The sequence below is a fragment of the Octodon degus genome, unplaced genomic scaffold (assembly GCF_000260255.1).
Source record: "Octodon degus isolate 3935 unplaced genomic scaffold, OctDeg1.0 scaffold00013, whole genome shotgun sequence".
Lineage (NCBI taxonomy): Eukaryota > Metazoa > Chordata > Mammalia > Rodentia > Octodontidae > Octodon > Octodon degus.
The window spans coordinates 27,030,650-27,044,135 of NW_004524589.1; the positions used below are offsets into that span (position 1 = coordinate 27,030,650).

At 33.6% G+C, this 13,486-nt stretch overlaps 1 protein-coding gene across 1 annotated transcript in view; it reads left to right on the forward strand.

Annotated features, from left to right (window-relative positions):
• The window catches only part of Dach1 (dachshund family transcription factor 1), a 427,351-nt gene that overhangs the window by 184,281 nt on the left and 229,584 nt on the right, over window positions 1-13,486 (forward strand).

The window sequence follows — 13,486 nt, forward strand, 5'->3', positions numbered from 1 at the left end:
GAGATTTAAACTCAGGACCTCATGTTTGCCAGGAAGGTACAGCACCACTGAGATAAATCCCTAGCCCTGCTATAGGTATATTGTGAAAATTTCTAAAAGATGTTATAGAACAAAAGTTAGGAAAAGCAAGGTGAACTCTATGATTTGTTTAGTAGCTGTCGCTTTGGTAAACTTATCCCTCTGAGACTTCAGAGCTTCAACGACTTCTCTTATTTACATGCTTTAGGTGTATGATGAAGGACTCAAGCACACTATATTGGAATTTTTTTCTCTTCATACTTTTTAAGAATACTTTTCATTTCTTTTTTTTTTTTCTGTATTTAGGACAGGGTCTACAGGGTCTATAGGGTCTCACTACGTAGATTGGACTCCTAGTGATTCTCCTGTTTTCAGATTCCTAAGCGCTGGGATTACAGGCGCGCGTCACCATGCCCAGTCTCAGTTGCCCTCTCTGTGCCCCGCGGATGGGGCTGGAGGGGATCGAACCCAGGCCACTGTCCTCTGCCGAAGCAGGCGCTTTAGTCTGCTGAGTTCTAAGGCCAGTCCTCGATTCATGCCTTCATAGAGAAGTAGAATTTCTAACTCAAAGTTTCAGCTGGTAAAAGCTGAAAAGATCGTGGTATTAATACAATTTTGTATTTAGTATCCTGAGACATTTAGTGATGCATTTATGTTCTTGTTTGAGATCTGATTTGAAAGCTTTCAACATGAAGAACGTTGAGATATTTCATTTGGTTCCCTAATTACAGAAACCAACACTGGTAGAACTTTGGAAAGTGTTGTTATGGCCCTAAGCATAAGGGGTAGAGAGGAAAATCCAGGAAAAGGCTGACAGCGGTGCCATCTCACTGCGCTGCGGTTGACACTGGGGATGTTATTCTTAAGCACGCAAACGCAGTTTTGGGGATCACTTTGAAACCCTGGCAGGAGGTGGTGAGCAGTTAGAAGAAAACAGTTCAAGGTTTTCATTAGTAATTTTATTTACTTAGTTATGTAATTTAGTTATTTACTGTTTGTAGTTTATTTCCTTTCCTGACCACCAGCCATTCCTTTCTCCTGTTGCTACTAACAGTTATTAGAAGAGTGTGAAAGGCACTTTGCAATAAATCCATTATTTATGGATTTGGAAATAATAATGTCATTTAGTATTAAGAAAATGTACCCAAAGTAAGAAAATGGGGGTGCGGAGCCCTGCGCAGTCTGCGCGAGAGGCTGGAGGTTCTCCCGCATTTTCAGCACTGGAACGAAAAGGCGGAATGCTACGCAGAGAATTCTCCGGGGATGGAAGGCATTATTAATAAAACTTTAATTGGTTCTTCTGACCAGGATGTTCAAGAGGAAACTAGTGTGAGAAGTTGTTAACTATAATTTTTATAATACATTTATTTTTATAGGCCATATTATATACGACATAGACGTTACTTTAAAAAAGTGTTTCCCTTCCCGACTACCCGCCATTCATTTCTCCTGTTAATAATAAGAGCTGTTAGGAAAGTGTGAAAGGCATTTTGCATTTATTAAAAGAGTGGTAGGTTGGGTAAGATCATCTTGTTCTCTTCTAATTAATAAATTTGATTACGATATTTTGTTTCACTTGGGGTTTTCTTCCATAAGGAGCATAGTGCCTGGCCAGCTAAAGAGTACTTGTTTTGGAAGGTTTTATATTATGTTACTACAAGGTTGTTTGGGGTGGTTTTTAGATTAATTTTGGTGCGTATGGTACTGGGGATTGAACTCAATTATCTTAGCAGTGAGCTACATTCCCAGGCTTTTAATTTTTTTGTTGTTGTTGTTGCTTAAATCCAGCCAAGATCTCACTAGGTTGTGAAGATGGGCTCAGACTTGAGATCTTTTTGCCTCAGCCTCCCTAAGTGCTGGGTTTACCACAGTGTCTGGATTTTAAAATTACTTTTGAGATGAGTACTTTGTATTTTTAAACAATCCCCCTCCTCCTTTCTATGCTGTTTTTCACATAGTGAATATTTAGTTTATGGATGAAACTGCTACTGTGGCAAGGTGAGAAATTCCTTTTGTCAAATTCAAAGAGATTTCACAATTATTTTTTCTTCTTGTCCCTCTGCCCTTCTTTAGTGAGTACACCATGCTCCACTCCTGGGGTGCGCTGAGCCAATGATGGAGTCTGGGCAGAGTGGCCAGCCTATAATCCAATCACTAGGAAGGCAAAAATCAGGAGGATCACTATGAGTCCAAGCTGAGCTGCGTAGTAAGACCCTGCAACAACGAAACAAAACAAAAGAAAGCAAAAAACAAACTAAAAACCCCAAACTACAGAATTGTAAAGTTAATAGGAGAAAATGAAGATTTTTGACACTCATAGCTCTAATAGTATTTGTAAGGGGTCAAGGAATAACAGTTTAAAAAAAACAGAAAAACATAATCAGATATAATAATAGAATGGTCTTAAAGCTTAAAGTGATTTAAATGAAAAATTGTGAACTTTATATTATTTTGATCTGACTTTCCAACTTAAAAACTAAAGTTTTAAAACAAGAACCAGTTTCTGAAGGTCTGGGGGCTCTTTGAGCAACACCACTTTTAGATGTATCATAATTGAGCCATTTAAACATTTCAATCTGTTATTTCTTTCATTGTAAAAGTGAACCTCTTTGAAAATCAGGGCCATTTTTGTGGAATTGCCAGGAATGTCAAAAGATACATTAGATAGCAATTTTATAAACAATCAACCTAGACTGAGATAAAATATTAAATTATAGTGATACCAATGCTGTTGATTATTACTTCTGCCTTTCTATTTTCCAGATGTAAAAGTAAAGTTGATCATATTTTACAACATAAAGCAGTGATATAAAAAGTCTTAGACTAACCAGTCATTCATGTTCAGGAAGATGTACTCTGTAGAGTTTTATAACAGGAGGAATTAATACCGAATTGTGAGGATTACATATTTACTTTTCAGAACTTTATGACACAATATTTTTATATATACTTGTATTTGTGGTAAAAATATCCTTTATGGATATGAAATGACACTGATGCTGTTATATGTTGAAACTGCTACATATTGCCTTCAGAAAGGCATGTTATTGCACATTATAAATGTTCTAAGCCTTAAAAATGAGATTGCTTTCAATTGATCACATCTGTATGCTGAGCTATTTAATTGTTGGAAATGGATTGAAGTATTGTAAACAATGAAGCTGTTTTTCAAAATGATAAAACTGTAGGCTAATTCAATAAATTGAATCGGATTACACAAACACTTTTGCACGTCATTAAGGAAGTAGTACAATTAATGTGTGAGGTATTTTTTATCATACTCACTTGATACATGACTAAACATATACACAGCCGACTGCTCAAAGATCGTTGTGCTATTTCACATGTACCATTAAACTTGTCACAAACTTGATTCCTAGAGAAGATGACCATGAACACTTTTTTGTTAGTTTTGGAATCCAAGGAACAGGTTATGATGCATCTCTTCAAAGGACCTTATTTTTCTAAGCTGGGACCTGTAATAGAACTAAAGGTCCCAGCTTAGCACTAAAAAGTCTGCTTCTCTTTTCTCCTTTGCATTTGCTAGCTAAGTGACCTTGAGTAATAATAGCTGAGGTCCTCCATTTGATCATCACGAGTAAGGACTGGTACGTAAAACATTGCATCATGGAGAGAGGGAAGAAGTGCCAACAATCTCATCCAAAGTTTCACTAGTATGTAGTAATGAATTCAAATCTTTCAGCTCTTATGTATTGTTTTCCTACATCAAGTCACAGGCAGAAATACCTACTTGATCTTTTGTAAGCCATCATAAGATCTGCCCTGTCTCTTAGTTGATACCACCTTGTGAAGAATAGTATGAGACCATGTATCAGAAAGCATTTTGGAAAATGTTAGTTGCATAACAAGATATCTGATTTTAAATTTCTTTATAATGATTTTCAGAGCAGTTTTTTTTCTTCCTTGTTCCACAGACTACAAGTAATTTCTTTATTTCAGCACATCAGTTTTGGGAAGAATGGCTTTTGCTCATATTTTATGGGTTGAGATTGTAATTATTTCCTTATTATTTTAAAATGGGTTTTATGCTTTGCAATTAGCACCAATGATAGTTTTCTTCTGATATAATTTCCTTTAAATATCAGGCATTATTTTTTTTATCTGTATGTATAGATGGTATGATTCTCATTTGTTTATATATTTATTTATTTGGTACTTGGGATTGTACTCAGGACCTTGCACTTGACAGGCAGGCACTTAAGCCACTGAGCTATCTCCCTGGCATAACTGGTGTTTAATACACTGAAATGTATCCTACAGCAAGTCCCATGACAGAATAATATTTCCTTCAGATAAAATATATTCTCATTTAAGAAATACGGTAATTATGGACAGTCTTTAAATACATATTTTCTAATTATCTAAACTTATTTCCTGGAATAAGACACAAAGAAAGACAGCACTGAATGCTGAGCTTTAGAGGCGAGGTAATACTTTGTTTCTTCTAGAGGACTTGCAAATACAAGTTATCTGCAGTTAGACTTTGGAATGTGATGCTATACCAAGATTTTCTTTAAACATGTGAAACAATCAGCACTATAGCCAAGAAAATGTAAAATCCCTTCAGTAAAGCATTATTTACTAGAAGTTAATTTCTGAAGCGATTTTTTATCCTATTTAAACATCTATTCTCTAAATGTGAATGGTAAATTATAAAACTTTTGAAAATCCTTTTATTTCAATACCATATTCACCTGTTAAAACAGTAAAGCCCTTGTATTATCCATTATCTTATACAATTTAATCAAATTGTATTAAATATAATTATTATAATACATATAATCCAGGAATTATATTAAAGAGAATATTGAATTAGCAATATATAGTAGCATGTGAATTAAATTGGTGATAATATAAGAATATTTGAATTTGTTTGAGCATGCGATCCTCAAACTTACCTTTAAGTTACTTATTTAATAAATTAAATTTAAAGGTAGAACCATTCCAAGTAGAACCTTGTACCATATGACCTGTCCATATGAGTTGTCTTCTTGATTTATAATGGCAATTGCTTTCTCAGCATGAATTTCATGACATAATAATATTCTATGAAATTTTGAAATTATAGTGTTTCACATCAATCATGTATAATAAAATTCTATATGTATCAATGAGAGAAAATGACTAGAATGTAGACCTTTTAGAAATATGGACTTCCTCCCAGTATGGTTATTTTAATTAAAGGAGAGGTTGCTTCTTTGGATTTTTTTTTAAAGTGATCATAAAAATGGTCAGCATCATGACTCCTATTAGTGAAGCATCTCCTCATCTCCACAGCAGTTGGGCACATTTTCCCTACCTGTGTTGATTGTCGACATTCAGTCCATTTTACCTAGACCACTGTTGTTGTTGGCTTTAAGTCAAGGAAATCGATTGCTTTTGAGATGTGTCTTAAATTTCACAATTATAATTAAACATAGGGCTATTGGAATCTGCCTGTGTTTCATTTTTCTGTAAAGATCAGAGTTATAAAGTAATATCTTATCTGTGTAAAGAATTGCATGCATTTTTTCTTTACAAAATATTACTGAAGATAACTTCTTAGTCTTTCATGAGTAAATATTTCTTCCAATTCTATGTGGAAACAAAAAAACTTGTTTGTAGAGTTTTTCCTTGGTAAGCATTTCACTTTTCACATAATCTTAATGGTATTTTTAAGATGGCATATCAACTGGCCTGTTTCTTGTTTATCTAACATATTTTTATTAATGATCATATAATAGACATATAGTTTCATTAATAGGCATTACATTTTCAATTAATTGTTTTATTTTCTTACCATTTAGTATGATTTAACTAAGGTGATAAGCCCAGTGAATATATTGAAAGGGACCATGTTTTTAAATAAAATATAGTTTTAATTTGTTTAGATTTATAGTCCTCATCTTGTGCTTTGGAAGAGGCATTACATGGTAGTTCACACCTGGATGCTTACCTGCCCCAGAGGTTGACACAGCACAATTACAAGTTCAAGCTTAGTCTGGGAAATTTAGTTAGAACTCCTCTTTAAATTAAAGATTAAAAAAAAAAAAACAAAAAGCAATTCCATTCCCAGCCCAAGCCCAGGCCCTGCGAGTGTGTGGGAGAGCTTCCAGGTCCCCTGAGTCCGCTGGTCCTCTCCAGACCAAGCTCAGGCAGGCCGCATGAGTGAGACTCTCTGCCTTGCTCTCAGGACCTCCCCACCCCTCCGGAGCTCCCCCAAACCCACCGAGTGGGTGAGAACTTCTGCTGCGCTCTCGGGATCCCCCAGACCCAGCCCAAGCCCAGGCCCGGCGAGAGTGGGAGAGCTTCTGTGTTCCTGTGCGCCTCCTGGACCCTTCCAGACCCAGACCAGGCCTGGCATACAGGCCTGGGCTGAAACTCTGCAGCTGAAGTCCCTGCAGAGAGACGAGGGACCAGAACCACCCAACTAATCCAGGAACAGAACATCTTGCCGGAGAGGTACAACAGGTTCACTTTCAAGGGCTGCAGTAGGAGGGAGCTGAGCACAACAGCCAGACCCAAGCCAGGCACAACTGGATGAACTCAAACTTAATAAATTAAATATTAAACAAAAAGAGCTGTGTATGTAGCTCAGTGCTCCCCGAGTTCAACCCCCCAGTGCAGCAAGTAAGAAAGCAAGCAAACATCTAATAAGGAAGCAGAGAGTAAGCAAATAAAAGAAACTTTAACAAGTAACAATACTTGAAATTTGCTTCAAAATATTTGCATGCATTTACCTACATAGTATCTCTCATATGTCCCTTTTGTAGGTATTCTGTCCTTACAATGTACATTCACAAAGACTGTCTATAGCTACTACACAGTGGATCAAAACAAAAATAATTAATCAGATATGTACATATTATTGAAGAATTCTAACTTTTATAGGTGACATTAATGTTCCTGTCTATATTTTTCAGCACTAGTTTCTCATTTGTTATTATAGTCCCTATTTAAAGCATTGTTAAATTAGATGTAATTTAATTAATCAGTATAATGAATGGGTTAAGATGAGAGATTACCAAAATATTTATTGGATAACCATCACATGGTAGGAACTTTGCAAATATCTAATACATAATTTATTTCACATGATCCCTCAAAGGAGATATTGTTTATCCTATTTTAGAGATGACTGAATTAAGATACACAAAATTTAAGTAACTCACTTAAACTAAAGCAAAGGGCACAACTGAACATTAACCTCAGGGCTAAACAGTTATAAATCTAGTTCTCATTAAACCATCTGTGGTATTTCCAATGAATCCATTAATCTCTTTAGGTAACAACCTTATTTTGAGAAAACAGAAATAGGATGCATTAAAACAAAAATATCTTTCCATAGATTGCTTTAATTGATCATTAATGTGATCAATCTTGATTTGAAAAAACTTCTCAACACATATTGGGTAGTTAAGTAAAATACTTTGTATTGTACATATTTTAGTGATTGTTGTGCCCTATCCTACTTCTGTAACAATATAATAATTCTCACTTAAAGTTGGTAGAAATTATAAGGAGTGCTTTCAAATATTTCTGTCTTAAGACATATTTAGGTGTAGCCTCATGATTTTCGAGGCTCATTTAGAGGTAACAGAGGAACTGAAATATGAAATATGAGATATGCTAAAAATGTATTTCAAAATTTGTAATAAGCTTAATTCCTTCACAACACATCACACTTGGATTGATTCTAACTTATGATCACTTTATTGAGTGTTTATAGAAAAGCCTGTTTAACTTTTTTCATTGTACCTTGGGGAATGATAGAGTGTTACTTAACTGACAAATGTTTAATGCTATTACAAGTACTTCTAAATTTTAAAATAGTTAGATTCAAGATCATGTTATCAGTAGCCACAAGCATAGTGGATTTTATACTAAATAATTAATAATTAATTTCTTGACTTTTATTAATCATTCTTATGCCTTCAATTGCACTATTCCCCATTAGTAGCATATCTCTGTTTTTATTATCCATGCAATTGATATATGACTTGGTTGAAGCAGCAAAACAATTGACAGACACTTTGGCTCTCAGAAAGACAAGTAATATAAAACATAAAACAATAAATTATTATTATTATTATTATTATTATTATCATTTTACGTATTTAGCACAAGGTCTCACTGTGCAGCTTGGACTCATAGTGATCCTCCTGTTTTCAGCATCCCTAGTGCTGGGATTACATAGGTGCACCACCACGTTGGGTCTCAGTGGCTAGCTCAGCGTACCCAGGGGTGGGGCTGTCCCAGCATGTGGTGCCCAGGATTGAACCCTGGTGCTTGAGCTTGCCGAAGCAGGTGCTTAGTCGACTGAGCTATCTCAATGGCCCTAAACACTAAATTATTTGATATAACTTGCAAAATAGTTGTTACCTATTTCAAATGTTTCATTTTAAATTATAGTAATGTTTTTAAAAATATAAACACATCATGCATCATACTACTGTCATATTTCCTCTTTTTTATAAGAATGAGTTATTGCTCATGTACTTATTAAATATTAATCATATTACCCTATATTCTTTCATTTTTAATATGTGGAAAATTATTAATTTAGAAACACAATACACATCTCCCGGCTATATAAAATCAAATATAGTGAATTCCATAACTTTATCATTAGAATCATCTTACTTTTGCATTGCTTCTATAGTAACAGTATTTTAATTTTTATCATACATCAGGGTCTCAATGAACAGGAAATATTAATTATTGCAACTGTTCTTGGCTATTAAGCTCTTCAAATTCTACATTTGTTTGGCATTTGACATTAGTCTGTTTTCCAAATAAACAGGTTGTTTCTGAAATTTCACATGGTTAGTCTTCATAGAGAACTGGATCTATACATTTTTTATTTTTATATTGACTCAAAATCCAAATGAGAGATTTGAATATTAGGACCTTGACTTGACTCACCTCTGCGTAATTTTGACAGTTATCTTAAAGTGAATTTACTGTTTAATGAAATTTTCTGGACTGATAACTCAAGACCTGAAGGGAACAATTCTAGTCGTGAGAAAGTAATTTTCTGGCCTAATTACACCTTTGGCCTCACTACAAAGTCTGTCAACAAAAATGCCAGGTTTGATCATGATTTTTTTTGACATGTATTCACCAATCTACTTCACACAGGAGAATTTTTTTTACAATAGTATTTGGTATTTGCAACCTAACTAAGATTTTACACCTGGGAATAAAACTTCAACATACTGTTTTCGGTTGGTGATCTACTTAAATCCTTTTAAAATTTCAGTAACTATGTAGATAGATATGTGAATATTGATGAACTTCACAAAGCACACCTTGAAAGTCTGCCTGTGATAGTTTTAGATGAGGTGGTCATATGAATTACATCAAGTACCAGCCAATAAATAATAAATATTTTTCAATAATGGACTGGAGACCATGCTATTTATTTATTTATTTATTGATTGATTGATTGATTGATTGATTGTGTTGGGGATATCAAACCCAGACTTTACTCATCATAGGGGATTTCTCTACTACTGATCTATAACCCAGCCTTAACACATCTATTTCATATTTATATTCATTCTTAAAGCCTAGAGGAAATAGAGAATATATAGTAGGCTGTGTATAGAACTATTTTTTTTTCTTTATGGATTCTTTTAGCTCAGCCACTTTTTGTATGTCCCTGGAAATTACGTTAAGTTTCTGAACATGAGTTTTGCTATATATTAATGCTTCATTTTGTTTAGTTGTTAAACTTTGACTTTTTTTCTCCAGCCACTACTTGACTAGGAGGCTGAGTCCTGTTTTATTAAAGATCTGTTTATGTTCTTTGTATAAGAAGAACATAAGGGAAGGGGCTACCTTCCTCCAACCTAAATTAACTAACGTCTGAATCAGTCTTTTTTGCTCTCTCCTCTTCTCCTATTTTCCTGTTTTATTAAAACATTTTAAATATCAAGATTATTGTTGATATCTGTGTTCAGCAGAAATTTAAGTCTGTTTGTAGAAAATAATGATGCATAGAAGATTGAAATATTGTCTCTACTGCTACATTGTCATTTCTTCTTTCTACTTTTAATAAATGCCTTCTTCAATAGAAAAAAAGTCCATCATACCATAGCAATATGCGTGCCCTCATGTTTATAGCAGCACAGATCTTAACAGCGAAATATTGGAAACACCCCAAATGCCCATCAACTGAGGAATGGAGAAAAATGTAGTGTTTTTTATAAAATGGAGGACTACTCAAATACAAAGATAAAATTGAGGCTTTTATAGATAAATGGATGCAACTAGGGACCATCCTTAGAAGTGAAATATGCCAAACTTGCATGTGTAAACATCATATTGTCTCCCTAGCATGAGAAACTGAAAGAGTAAATAAGATCTAAAAAATACAGTAGATACAGTGAAAAGGAGAGAAATGGTTCAAAAGGAAAGAACAATTAGGATAGGAGAAAAGAGAAAAGAAACAAGGGAGCAAAAAAAATAAAGAAGGGAGGGAGATGTATATACAAGATAGTTAAGATTATTGAGCTACTAATTTCTATCAGTCCATTGAAAGAAGCAATTTGTACCAATATTGATCATTTTTTCATGCCTATATCTGGTAACCTGAGCAACTGCCTTGAAGATAACAATATTCAGCATAACAGCCATTGTTAATTTTGTATCATCTTGTTTTGAAATTCTGTATCATTTTTATTGTTATTTGTTCTCTTTAAAATAAAAAGGGTACATACAGACACATGTACACATACACACTTAATTCACAAGTATGTAAAGGATTTATAGCTATCAAAGAAAAAGCTTAAAGTTGTAGGGAATCCAAACCAAATATTTTTATGTTTATTTTCATAAATAGATTTACAACTACTTCCCAAAATTCATTTGCATAAAACACTTTAGAGGGCTGGGGAGATGGCTCAGTGGAATAAGCGCTTCCCTGGCAAGTGCAAGGGCCTGAGTTCAATCCTTGGTTCCACCAAAACAAACCCAAAAAGCAAAAACAACACTTTAGAAGTCATAATTTACTTATTCCACGAACATTTGTCTTGAAAAACAAATATAAACAGTACTGCCACTGAATAAACCAAGGTTGGAGGTACAAAGTGGCACATAGTGAAATACATAATGTATGTTTCCTAAAGAAAACTGCAATTTATATTAGTGATCTTTGTGAATGCTTATAGTCATCCTTAAGGAAAATGGCACTTTATATTTGCTTAAGATAGATATACTTTTACTCACGTTTATTTATTTATTTATTTATTTATTTTATTGAGAAAAAATTGCAGTGTGCCAGCTTCAAAACAGGTTGGTAGAGAGTTACAACAATGAATACATTGCATATTGTTGCCTTTGTAGGAGTCATTCATCGCACATGATGCAGACATGATATCCTGTCCAATCACTATTATTAGTTCAGATCTTTCTTCTCGTTGAATTAAGAGAAAGTAGCTGTATATCTATCCTAACTATTTTGTGTATACAGATACAAAATTGTCCTTCATTTATATGACCTTTTTTGTTCAGTTTTGTCAGCGATAGATATTCCATTGCCATCCAAATATTGTAGATGCATGAATTCAGCAAAATATTCCAAGATAGTCCAGTACTCCACAATAGTAGTGGGTTAGCATATGGAATGCAAGTTTGATAATAATATTTCTGAAGAATTACAAAGGATTTTACATTTTTACAAAGAATCTGATGTAGAGTTACTGTTTTGAATATTTAACAGATGGGAGAGCTAGATAAATTAATGTCACATATAAATGAAAAAAATTTGAATTGTTGTTACAAATATTCACTAATTTTGCTATGTAGACTACATTGCACTGAAAACTTGTAAGAAATGCTTTGACTTTTCTCTCCTAGGTGTGCTGTAGGTTTTTCTTTTTGAATGTTAAGAACACATTTTTAATTCCTAATAAATTTTTAATTAATATTTGATATGCCTATGAAATAGAAATAAACAACTTCAAGAAGACATATTTTCCCTAAAATATATCATTTATTGTTTTATTTCAGTTACATTTTAAATATCAAGTTTGCATGCCTATTCAGTATTGTGATGAAACAAAGTCGTTGTTGAATTGGTTCTTTGAAACTAACATTGGTGGGGCCAGGGAGATGGCTCAGTGGAATAAGCGCCTCCCTGGCAAGGACCTGGGTTCAATCCCTGGTTCCACCAAAAAAAAAAAAAAAGAAAGAAACTAACATTCGTACATTTGATTACATCACATTGAGATTTATCAATCTATTTAATTGTGTATGATATTAATATTGAGTGGTATTTTATGAACCTTTCTATTGTACAGAAAATGCTGCAACATTTCAGATTTAAATACTACTCTTTTCTTATGATAGTTTAATGTGTTACATGACAAATCTAAGCAACAGAAGAATGAAAAAATTGTATATTACCTAACAGAAATTTGAAAATATAGAAAATCCTGAGAAATTTACTTAGCTATTTACTAAGACATTTTCTATTGGTCAAATTCATGTTTCTCAAGACAATAATATGAAGTAAAAGTATAATTTTTGTTTTCTCTCTCTCTCTGTTTATGTGTATTTGTTTTGCAAGATTTAGAATTTTATTTATTTATTTATTTATTTAATACTGGAGATTGAACTTAGGACCTTGCCCTTGCCAGGCAGATGCTTAAGATGCTGAGCTATATCCATGGCTCCTAAAAATGTTTTTAAATTGTAGTAAACAATCAAGAAAACTATACAGAAACTAAAGTTTTATCTTTTATGTTTTATTTACATTTTGCTCTATAATGATCTTATATCTTCATTACTTTCACCTTATTTGTAGGACTCTCCAATTGGTTTTATATTCATTCCTGAACAGTGGACATTTCCAGTTGGTTTTAAGTTCCTTAAACTTTGTCAATGATTAAATTGAATTCACTATTAATTCCTCTGGATTGATCTCCCTGTTTTGCTTTACAGCAAGTTTTGCTTTAAATGATCACAAATGCTAAGCAGTGAAAGAGTTACTGTTGTTGCTAAGGCAACATAACATAACAAAAGCAACTTACACACAAAATAGAAAGTATTTTGGAGACTCATTTAAAGTACTTTTATTTTAGAATTCATACGTTATATTAAATTATCTCCCAATAGATTTCTAAATTATTTTTAAAAAATATTTGTGATACAGAAAATTCTTTTTCCCATAAGGGAAAATTTGGGAAAAGTGTTCTATTTAACATAATCTCAAAAATTGCAGTTAGAATTTGCATCCATGGAGAATAACTCTATGCCTGCTCTTCCCTGTGGATGCAGATAAAGAGCGTTTGCTGACTCATCACCCCAAACACTTGCTTATTTTATTCCTAGTGACTATAGAATGGTTTGTGTTCTGACATAATCCTTGTTCACAGTGTTGCCAGAAATATTCTGAAGTGGTTAAATTTCTCTCTCTCTCTCTCTCTTTCTCTCTCTCTCTCTCTCTCTCTCTCTCTCTCTC